This window comes from Ovis aries, chromosome 15 (assembly GCF_016772045.2).
Source record: "Ovis aries strain OAR_USU_Benz2616 breed Rambouillet chromosome 15, ARS-UI_Ramb_v3.0, whole genome shotgun sequence".
In the NCBI taxonomy this organism is placed as follows: domain Eukaryota; kingdom Metazoa; phylum Chordata; class Mammalia; order Artiodactyla; family Bovidae; genus Ovis; species Ovis aries.
Window position 1 is genome coordinate 79,177,572 of NC_056068.1, and position 11,937 is coordinate 79,189,508.

Consider the following 11,937-nt stretch of genomic DNA (forward strand, 5'->3'; position numbering starts at 1 on the left):
TTAGTAAGCACTCCATAAGGGCCAGTGATTGTTCATATCACTCTTAAATGACAGAATATGATATTGATCTCCAGAGGACTTCAGCTGTTACTGATGTTAGCATGTATTGCCCCAGAAAAACATCCACGCAGCTCCTGTTCATAACAGCACAGAGCTGGGGCTGGATTTGTATTTGCCAAAGGTTTTATTGGTTTTATTAAGAATTATACAGAAACCGTGGACTCTCAGAGTTGGAAAGGATCTTAAAGGTCACCCTGTCTCTCCTTCACCTGAGGCTTAACTCCCTTCCCCAACCTCCCTATTGAAGACTAAGACCCCATGAGCCTTATCTGAACACACAAAGAGTGCTCACTGCTGGGAAGTTCTTCCTGTGCCTGTCTGAATCTATCTCCAGTAGCCTGTGCCCTGGCCAGTAAACCCTCCCAGCCCATCCAATGACCTGAGGACCATTCACCCAATTCACCTGGCACACAGTGACATCCCACCTTGCACCTGGCCTCACTGCTTACCATGACCTCAGTTACTCACTCTCTCTGAGCTTCCAGTGTCTCGTGTAAAAAGTGAGAGTATAAGAGCATCTCATTTTTTGAGTTTCTGTGAGGATTAAACAAGGCAATATATACAGAGCCTGGCACATGGTGAGTGTTCAGTAAAAATTCGCCTTGATTGTCACTGTTGTGGTTGCAAAGTATTTGGCGAAAACGGAAGTTGAGTCAGTATTTACAGGTCTGATGAGGACTCCAAAAGAGAAGGGATGGGGTTTCACGGAAACACTGAATGAATTTGAACTGGGTTGAATTATTCCACTGATGCTAAAGCTGAAACTCCAATACTTGGGCCACTCGATGTGAAGAGCTGACTCACTGGAAAAGAACCTGATGCTGGGAAAGACTGAAGGTGGGAGGAGAAGGGGACGACAGAGGATGAGATGGTTGGATGGCATCACCGACTCAGTGGACATGAGTTTGAGCAAGCTCCTGGAGTTGGTGATGGACAGGGAGGCCTGGCGTGCTGCAGCCCATGGGGTCGCAAAGAGTCGGACACGGCTGAGCAAGTGAACTGAACTGAATTCCGTATGAAGAGAAATGCCATTGATTATTCACAGACCCTCAGAAAGGCTTGGGGGAAAAAACAAGCCAAGAAAGCCACAACACAAAGCTAGCTGGTCTCCCTGAAGAGACCCCAAACACACAAGATGGGAGAGCTGTCTGTGCAGGGAGCAGCAGGATGGGGTCGTCGGCATCTGAGCCAGAAGAAACTCAGGTTTCAGTGCCGAGGGCGATCCAAGAGCAGGAGGCGGTGGTGGCCGGCTCCGAGAGCTTGAAGGGGACGGGCAGGACCAGCCCTGTGGACAGAAAACAGACGAGGCGGAAGGACCCTTGGCACCGGCCGGGCATCCCCTTCCGGCTCCCTGACAAGGAAGTCAGCATGGGTGAGGGATACAGGACAAGCAGGGCGATAGAAACCAGGTCCCCTGCGTGCTGTCTGCAAACTGGGCTCCCGCTTCTGGACCACTGCTCCCCCGCGTGCCAACAGGGGAGAAAGCCTGGGCTTGGGGGTGGGCGGTTCCCGAGTGATGAAACCACCAGCCCTGCCCCACTCAGGGAGGGCACACGGAGGAGGCGGTCAGCGCACTCCCAGCCAGCGCCCCTCCCGAGCCTGATCGCTGCTGCTCTGTGTTTCTCAGGACACCTTCTCTCAGAGGAGAGCGCAGGAGGAAGGCTTTTCCTCCCCAGCGTGGGCTGCTGCTGGCGGGTTCTTCCTGGCCGCAGCCCGGGGGCGGGCAGCCCGCTGGCGGGTGGGTGGGCGGCGGGAGGCAGCTCCTCGTCTGAGTCACGGACGGTACCCCCATCCCCGCTTCTCTGCCGACGAGACCAACAGCCCTGGCTCTCCCTGGGAGACTCAGAGGATCCTGCTAAATTCTGTTTAAAACAAGGGTTGGTTGGTTGGTTTTTGTTTTTGGTTTTGTTTTCCTGTTTGGGATTTTGTGTTAATGATCAGAAGGGAAACACTCTTTTATTCTTAAGGAGCTAAATCGCTAAATTGCTCAGAAGAAACTCCCTGCCCTCCGCAAGGATGCTGAATGGGTTAGGAGGGAAGAGGGGTTGTGGGATGGAGAAAGCCCACTCCGGGGCCATACTGACCGTAAGCTGGCCCTGCTTTCCGCTGTCAGTTCCAACATTCAGGCCAGGCTGATAGCAGTGACAGGTAGCCACAGTCCCCAGCAGGTGACCCCATGACCCCGCCGCTCCAGCAGAGTAGGGACACAGAAAAAGCCGTCCCTTGAGTCTGATTCCCGACTCCCTTACGTAGAGTCTGTGTGACCTTCGATGAACTACACCACCTCTCTGAGCCTCCGTTTTTTTCATCTGCAAAGTGGAACCGATCATAATGACATAATAGGATTCCAGGGAAGAGTAAAGAGGATGAACACGTATTAGAAAGCTTAACGCGGTGCTGAGCCCGTCGGAAACACTCCAAACTCGCAGCTGGTAAAGTCTCTGTCTATCTTGAATACGAGATTGGCCCTTTTCAAAGGACATGAGGGGCCCAGATGTGTGTCACTCTCCGGAGTGTTGATGGCTCAGCTCCTAGAATTCTGGAGACCAGCCCTTGGGAAAATGACAGGCACTCACCTCTGTCTCTCTCCATGCTGTTAATTCCTTGGGATGGGATGGTGGGGGGAGGAGGGAGTCTCAAGAGGGATGGGATGTATGTAAACATACGGCGGATTCACTTTGTTGTATAGCAGAAATTAACACAACATTGCAAATCAATTATACGCCAATAAAAATAAATAAAACAACTGTTATTTTTTTTTAATGACTCCTCTCTCAGATTGCTTTTTATTTCCTTTATTAAAACAGTACCAAAGGTTGGGGCGTGCGCGCTAAGTCGCTTCAGTCATGTCTGACTCTTTGCGACCCTATGGACTGTAATCCATCAGGCCCCTCTGTCCATGGGATTCTCCAGGCAAGAATACTGGAGTGGGCTGCCATGCCCTCCTCAGGGGATCTTCCCGAACCAGGGATCGATCGGACTTCTCTTTATGTCTCCTGCACTGGCAGGAAGGTTCTTTACCACTAGCGCCACCTGGGAAGCCCATCAAAAGGGGGTAGAGACCCCCAAATAGGTGGGCTGCAGAGTGTGGTCTGGCAGATGCCTTTGCTTCCTGATGGAGCAGAGGATGTAGGAAATAAAGCACCGTGAGACGTGTGTGTGTGTGTGTGTGTGTGTGTGTGTGTGTGTGACCAGGCTCCTATGACCCGGTGAACAACGCTCGCAGCATCTCAGCTGACATTTGCAAACAGAGCTAAATTGAGAGGTGCCACCTCCTCTAGCAAGGTCAAAAGACTCACGCCTGCTAACCCAGAGAGGTGGGAATTGCAAGCAGCAAACAAAGTCACACTGCCACTTGGAAAGCTGCCAACTGCTACAATCAGGGTAAAAATAATTGGAAAAATAAGTCAGGTGTGAATCAGATGCCGCGGCACCCAGCAGAGGCACCATCTCTTCCTCCAGGCGCCTCCTGCTCTGCCTTCTAGGATGTGTTTCCTGCCGTGGGCTCTTCATGCTGCCAGCATCCCCCACCCCTTCCTGGGCTGCTCCTTCCTTTCCCATGCCCTTGGGTTTGGCCCTGGGCACCCTGCTACTCCCCTCTAGTGCTGGAGTCCCTGGAGGGTTCAACCTTCCCTGAGATTCATCTCCATCCCACCCAAACCTCACTGCCTCTGACCACCAAGCTAGAACCTCTAGCCAGAGCCCTCCCTGCCCCCTGCTTCCCTCTCCCCGTGGCTCACAGGCCACCTCCTCCTGCATATTCCTGAATAAGTGACTCATTCATCAACAAATAATGATTGACTACCTGCTTCACGCCAGGCCTTGACCTAGGTGATAGGGAGAGAAAAGTAAAACTTCCGTACTACTGGATACACAGAAAGGAAATTTTAGAGAAATGTTTAACTATTAAAATTGTGGGAAATATTATAAAGAATACTGCATGGCCTAACATGAACAAAATTAAGGGTTGAGGAAGGGGGAATGTCTAGCTTTTATAATGGGAGGCCACTCTGATCTGGTAGTGCTGAAGCTAACAGCTAAGGGTGAGCAGGAGCTGGGTGTGCAAAGAGTGGGGAGAGACCATTCCAGAAAAATGAAATAGCACAAGAAAGGCTCTCAACAGTTTCTTTACAAAATAATTTGATTTGTGTGGAACATGAAATGGAGGGTCTCCAATTTGCTGACTACCGAGCAGAAGTTAAAAGCAGACAGACAGTTAAAAGCAGACAGAGAGTAACACGGTAACAAAAAAATATGCATAAGCCAGTCATCCAAATAATTACGTAAATTGTACCAGCCCTGACATTTATCACCAGCCCTTCCCTTGGAGGTAAGTAAGTAGGAAAATAATGAGAAGAAAGTTATTTGGTAATTACCCAGCATGAATTATGACTCTGAGAGGCTATTTCCAGGGGGTACTTTAGTGTAATTTAGTTTAGCATTATCGGAGTTCAATTTAGAATGACATCATTGGTGCAGAAAAAGCTCTAAAACCAGACTCAAAAGAACAGGAGTTCCATCCTGACATTTCTAGTTGAGTGATTATAGATCCTAACCTTGATATAACTGCCTTCTCTATGATGTGGGAATAATCATTCCTATTTTACCTACCTCCTGGAAGAGCTGGAAGAGTCAAATAAGACGACGGATGTAGAAATGCTTTGCAAACTGTGAAGCGTGGCCCATGGGAAGGGTCATCCTTCACGCCCTTCAGTGAGGTTCAAAGACCCCTTTTTGTCACCACTGACAAAAGGAAAGCTAGCTCCAACTGGTGTAAGGAAAGAAAAATTTACTGGCCACAGTAAGGAAAAAAATCTAAGGTTGATGAGCTGGAAGTAGGGTTTGATCCCATCTTTCTTCACCTCAGCTCCTCGCTTCTCCAATCTGGCTAGCTTGGGCTCTCCACGGTGGTCAATGACTGCTCTAGACTTACAGCCCCCCTCCCCAGGTTCAAATCCAGCAGGAAAGAGAGAATGCCTCTCAACAATTCAAGGAAAGTTATGAAAAAGATGTGGAGCGTATATACAGTGGAATGCTGCTCAGCCATGAAATTGAGGCGAACGTGGATGGAACTAGAGATTATAACAGTGAAGTGCGTCAAACAGAGAAAGGCAGATATCACGTGATATTGCTTATATGCGGAATCTAAAGATATCGTGCAAATGAACTTATTTATGAAACAGAGGTAGAGGAACCGATGTAGAAAACAGACTTACGGTCACCAGGAGGCAGGGGATAAACGGGAGACCGGGATCGACATATGCGGCTATGTGCATTCACGCTCAGCTGTTCCCGATTCTTTGCGACCCCGTGGACTGCAGCCCGCCAGGCTCCTCCATCCGTGATTTTCTCCAGGCAAGAACACTGGAGTGGGTTGCCATTTCCTCCTCCAGGGGGTCTTCCCAACCCAGGGATTGAATCCTCATCTCCTGCATCGGCAGGTGGATTCTTTACCACTGAGCCACCTGGGAAGCCCAGTACACACTACTATATATAAGACAGATAACTAAAAAGAAAATCCCACTCAACACTCTGTAATGACCTTTATGGGAAAGGAATCTTAAAAAGAGAGGATATATGTATATGTATAACTGATTCCCTTTGTCGTACAGCAGAAACTAACATAACATTGTAAGTCAACTGTACGCCAAAAAAATATTTTAAAGGGAAGTTACAAGCCTCACTGGCCCTAATGTGGCTGTAGGACCACCCCTGCACTGACCGCTGCATCCAGGGACTGAGACCCTCCAAGAGCCATGTCTGAGCCACATGCCCGACCCTCAAGCGAGAAGCAAGTGGACCAGAACAGGGGGGAGGACAGATTTATAGAAAAAATCAAGAAAGGAAGTTGGACAGCAAGACAGTAGATGCCCACTCTCACCCCATATCCTAGAGCCCTTCACAGAAAACTCCCAGGTCAGTCTTCAGCGTCTCTGGACCAACCGTGACTAAAGAATGTCGTGATAACAGAAGTGGAGAACGAAACTCAGCCCTGCTTAAGAATCAGGCCCTACGCTGAGGCTGTTTTTTCATTTAGCTGCCTTTTTCACGTTCAATACAGAGTCACAGTCATTTCTTCCACAAATGGTTAAGTTATTCTGTGATCTGATTGATGGCCTCTCTCTACTTTCTTGATTTCCTCCTCTGGAAATCCTATGAGCTTATCAACGTTTCTCGTCTGCCTCTTCAGTTTACTTTCTGCTCCTTTGTAACTTTTGCTCGACGTTCTGGAATATTTTTTTAAATTTGCTGAAGTGTGGATGACTCCCAGTGTTGTGCTGGCCTCTGCTGTGCCGCCAAGTGATTCAGTTACACAGGTGTATACACTCTTGTTCATGCTCTCCAATATTTACTCAGGGCGATCCTATGGGTCATAAATCTCTCCTTTGTCTTCTTTCTGTTGTGAGACTTCATGGACGCTCTTGTAACTATCATTCACTGTCCCATTTTTGGAATGACATTATGACACTTTTCTATGGAACATTCTTATGAGTCTCTCTGAAGATACTAACTAGATTTTTAGAGGATTTTATTTCTTCTGCTTTACCTGTTTCATATGGTTTTTAGTTGTTCTTTACCATCTTGAGAATGATCTTGGTGCATTTTTATTCTGTTTATTTGCTTTCCTGTTAGCTGGTATTTTTTGTTTAACTGCTTCTAAAAGGCAATGGCAATAAGGAGTTCACGATCTGAGCCACAGTCAGCTCCTGGTCTTGTTTTTGTTGACTGCATAGAGCTTCTCCATCTTTGGCTGCAAAGAATATATCAATCTGATTTCAGTGTTGACCATCTGGTGATGTCCGTGTGTAGAGTCTTCTCTTGTGTTGCTGGAAGAGGGTGTTTGCTATGACTAGTGCATTTTCTTGGCAAAACTCTATTAGTCTTTGCCCTGCTTCATTCTGCAGTCCAAGGCCAAATTTGCCTGTTACTCCAGGTGTTTCTTGACTTTCTACTTTTGCATTCCAGTCCCCATAAGGAAAAAGACATCTTTTGGGGGTGTTAGTTCTACAAGGTCTTGTAGGTCTTCATAAAACCTTTCAACTTCAGCTTCTTCAGCGTTACTGGTTGGGGCATAGACTTGGATAACTGTGATATTGAATGGTTTGCCTTGGAGACGAACAGAGATCATTCTGTCGTTTTTGAGATTGCATCCAAGTACTGCATTTTGGACTCTTTTGTTGACCATGATGGCTACTCCATTTCTTCTGAGGGATTCCTGCCCGTAGTAGTAGATATAATGGTCATCTGAGTTAAATTCACCCATTCCAGTCCATTTTAGTTCACTGATTGCTAGAATCTCAACGTTCACCCTTGCCATCTCTTGTTTGACCACTTCCAATTTTCCTTGATTCATGGACCTGACATTCCAGGTTGCTATGCAATATTGCTCTTTACAGCATCGGACCTTGCTTCTATCACCAGTCACATCCACAGCTGGGTATTGTTTTTGCTTTGGCACCATCCCTTCTTTCTTTCTGGAGTTATTTCTCCACTGATCTCCAGTAGCATATTGGGCACCTACTGACCTGTGGAGTTCCTCATTCAGTATCCTATCATTTTGCCTTTTCATACTGTTCATGGGGTTCTCAAGGCAAGAATACTGAAGTGGTTTTCCATTCCCTTCTCCAGTGGACCACATTATGTCAGACCTCTCCACCATGACCCGCCCATCTTGGGTTGCCCTGTGGGCATGGCTTGGTTTCATTGAGTTAGACAAGGCTGTGGTCCTAGTGTGATTAGACTGACTAGCTTTCTGTGAGTATGGTTTCAGTGTGTCTGCCCTCTGATGCCCTCTTGCAACATCTACCATCTTACTTGGGTTTCTCTTACCTTGGGCATGGGTATCTCTTCACGGCTGCTCCAACAAAGCCCAGCTGCTGCTCCTTACCTTGGACGAAGGGTATCTCCTCACCACCACCCTTCCTGACCTTCAACATGGGATAGCTCCTCTAGGCTCTCCTGCGCCATCACAGCCACCGCTCCTTGGACGTGGGTTGATCTCCCCAGCCGCTGCCCCTGGCCTCAGGCACGGGGTGGCTCCTCCCGGCCCCTGACCCTGGCCTCGTACGTGGGATGGCTCCTCCAGACCATTGCCCCTGACCTCTGACGTAGGGTAGCTCCTCTCAGCAGCCGCAGCTGCTTGCGCTGAGTGCACCGGCCAGCGCAGCCGCTTGCGCTGATCATGAACTCCTTATTGCCAAATTCAGACTGAAATTGAAGAAAGTAGGGAAAACCGCTAGACCATTCAGGTATGACCTAAATCAAATCACTTATGATTATACAGCGGAAGTGAGAAATAGATTTAAGGGCCTAGATCTGATAGATAGAATGCCTGATGAACTATGGAATGAGGTTCGTGACATTGTACAGGAGACAGGGATCAAGACCATCCCCATGGGAAAGAAATGCAAAAAAGCACAATGGCTGTCTGGGGAGGCCTTACAAATAGCTGTGAAAAGAAGAGAAGCGAAAAGCAAAGGAGAAAAGGAAAGATATAAGCATCTGAATGCAGAGTTCCAAAGAATAGCAAGAAGAGGTAAGAAAGCCTTCTTCAGCAATCAATGCAAAAAAAATAGAGGAAAACAACAGAATGGGAAAGACTAGAGATCTCTTCAAGAAAACTAGAGATACCAAGGGCACATTTCATGCAAAGATGGGCTCAAAAAAGGACAGAAATGGTCTGGACCTAACAGAAGCAGAAGATATTAAGAAGAGGTGGCAAGAATACACAGAAGAACTGTACCAAAAAGATCTTCATGACCCAGATAATCACAATGGTGTGATCACTCATCTAGAGCCAGACATCCTGGAATGTGAAGTCAAGTGGGCCTTAGAAAGCATCACTATGAACAAAGCTAGTGGAGGTGATGGAATTCCAATTGAGCTGTTTCAAATTCTGAAAGATGATGCTGTGAAAGTGCTGCACTCAATATGCCAGCAAATTTGGAAAACTCAGCAGTGGCCACAGGACTGGAAAAGGTCCGTTTTCATTCCAATCCCAAAGAAAGGAAATGCCAAAGAATGCTCAAACTACCAAACAATTGCACTCATCTCACATGCTAGTAAAGTAATGCTCAAAATTCTCCAAGCCAGGCTTCAGCAATATGTGAACCGTGAACTTCCTGATGTTCAAGCTGGTTTTAGAAAGGCAAAGGAACCAGAGATCAAATTGCCAACATCCACTGGATCATGGAAAAAGCAAGAGAGTTCCAGAAAACATCTATTTCTGCTTTATTGACTATGCCAATACCTTTGACTGTGTGGATCACAATAAACTGTGGAAAATTCTGAAAGAGATGGGAATACCAGATCACCTGACCTGCCTCTTGAGAAATCTGTATGCAGGTCATGAAGCAACAGTTAGAACTGGACATGGAACAACAGACTGGTTCCAAATAGGAAAAGGAGTGCATCAAGGCTGTATATTGTCACCCTGCTTATTTAACTTCTATGCAGAGTACATCATGAGAAACGCTGGACTGGAAGAAACACAAGGTGGAATCAAGATTGCCAGGAGAAATATCAATAACCTCAGATATGCAGATGACACCACCCTTATGGCAGAAAGTGAAGAGGAACTAAAAAGCCTCTTGATGAAAGTGAAAGTGGAGAGTGAAAAAGTTTGCTAAAGCTCAACATTCAGAAAATGAAGATCATGGCATCCAGTCCCATCACTTCATGGGAAATAGATGGGGAAACAGTGGAAACAGTATCAGACTTTATTTTTGGGGGCTCCAAAGTCACTGCAGATGGTGACTGCAGCCATAAAATTAAAAGACGCTTACTCCTTGGAAGAAAAGTTATGACCAACCTAGATAGCATATTCAAAAGCAGAGACATTACTTTGCCGACTAAGGTCCATCTAGTCAAGGCTATGGTTTTCCAATAGTCATGTATGGATATGAGAGTTGGACTGTGAAGAAGGCTGAGCGCTGAAGAATTGATGCTTTTGAACTGTGGTATTGGAGAAGACTCTTGAGAGTCCCTTGGACTGCAAGGAGATCAAAGCAGTCCATTCCGAAGGAGATCAGCCCTGGGACTTCTTTGGAAGGAACGATGCTGAAGCTGAAACTCCAGTACTTTGGCCACCTCATGCGAAGAATTGACTCATTGGTAAAGACTCTGATGCTGGGAGGGTTTGGGGGCAGAATGAGAAGGGGACGACCCAGGATGAGATGGCTGGATGGCATCACTGACTGGATGGACGTGAGTCTGAGTGAACTCCGGGAGTTGGTGATGAACAGGGAGGCCTGGCGTGCTGTGATTCATGGGGTCGCAAAGAGTCGGACACGACTGAGTAACTGAACTGAACTGAACTGAACTGAACTGAAAAGGCAATGGCACCCCACTCCAGTACTCTTGCCTGGAAAATCCCATGGATGAAGGAGCCTGGTAGGCTGCAGTCCATGGGGTCACAAAGAGTCAGACACGACTGAGCGACTTCACTTTCACTTTTCACTTTCATGCATTGGAGAAGGAAATGGCAACCCACTCCAGTGTTCTTGCCTGAAGAATCCCAGGGATGGTGGAGCTGGTGGGCTGCCGTCTATGGGGTTGCACAGAGTCAGACGGGACTAAAGCGACTTAGCAGCAGCAGCAGCAGCATTACTGAATATAAGTCTCAGTTCAGGTAAAGAAAAAAAAAAAATCCTACAGAAACTCAGTGTGGAGCCTTCTCTGAAATCCCAAGAGCCCAACCTGCTCCCGACCATCTCATATTTCCTTTCATAGCCAGTTTGCTTCCCTCTCCTCCAGGCTGAGTCCTGCCAGCCAGGAGCTGACTGCTGCAAGGACCCATGTTGTAAGTTTCATCCACTTCTCCTACAAGCATGGATTCCGTCCATTAATCAGCAATGTTGATTCTATGTCTCTTTTGGTGCTGACTTCTCTCCTGCCTCATAGCTTTCTTGCAGGCATTTGAATTCTCCAGGTGGTTCAGTGGTAAAGAGTCTGCCTACCGATGCAGGAGCCACAGGAGACATGAGTTTGATCCCTGGGTCGGGAAGATCCCCTGAAGAAGGAAATCGCAACCCACTGCAGTATTCTTGCCTGGAAAATTCCATGGACAGAGGAGCCTGGAGGGCCACAGTCCATGGCATCGCCAAGAGTTGGTCACAACAGGGCACACATCCATGCATGGGAATATAAAAGGTATGATAGAGCATTAACACATGATGACTGTGCTTTGGGGGCTTTTGGGGGGTGATTGAGGGTGTGTGGTGGGAGAGGGTGGGTCTTGAGGAAAGCTTCATAGGGGAGAATTGAACTGGGTCTTAAGTAATAATTAAGAATTTGCTAGAGCAAGAGGAGAGAAGATCATTCCAGGCATGAATCTTTAGATCCAAAGCTATTTTGATCTCTCTTTACAAAAAAAGAAAACTCTTTTCTCAACCCAGAATTTGCAAACCAGTGGCCCACAGATAGATCAGGCTGACAGATGTGTTCAGTTTGGCCCATGCAGCATTCTGTAGAATTTAGTTGCCAACATTTAAAAATGGTGAGATTTTACATAAGGATCTGGGTTTCCAGCTGCTCTTAAAAACTCAGGAGTTCTGGCAGCCCTGGACCTGAGTCCCCACGGGGACAGAAATTGACTGAGTTGAGTGGTACCTGCCCTCTTAAGATACAACCTGCTGACCTCCTGGTTCTCCCAAGTCATCGCCTGGCCCTGTTGGTATTTGAGTTTGTGACCCTGTCTCAACCCAATCAACTGACCATTGACTCTTTAGACCATCTCCTGTTATTATTATTATCATTATGTCATATTACTGGAGAAGGAAACGGCAACCCATTCCACTATTCTTGCCTGGAAATTTCCATGGACAGAGGAGCCTGGCAGGCTACCATCCATGGAGTCTCAAAGAGTCAAACACAGTG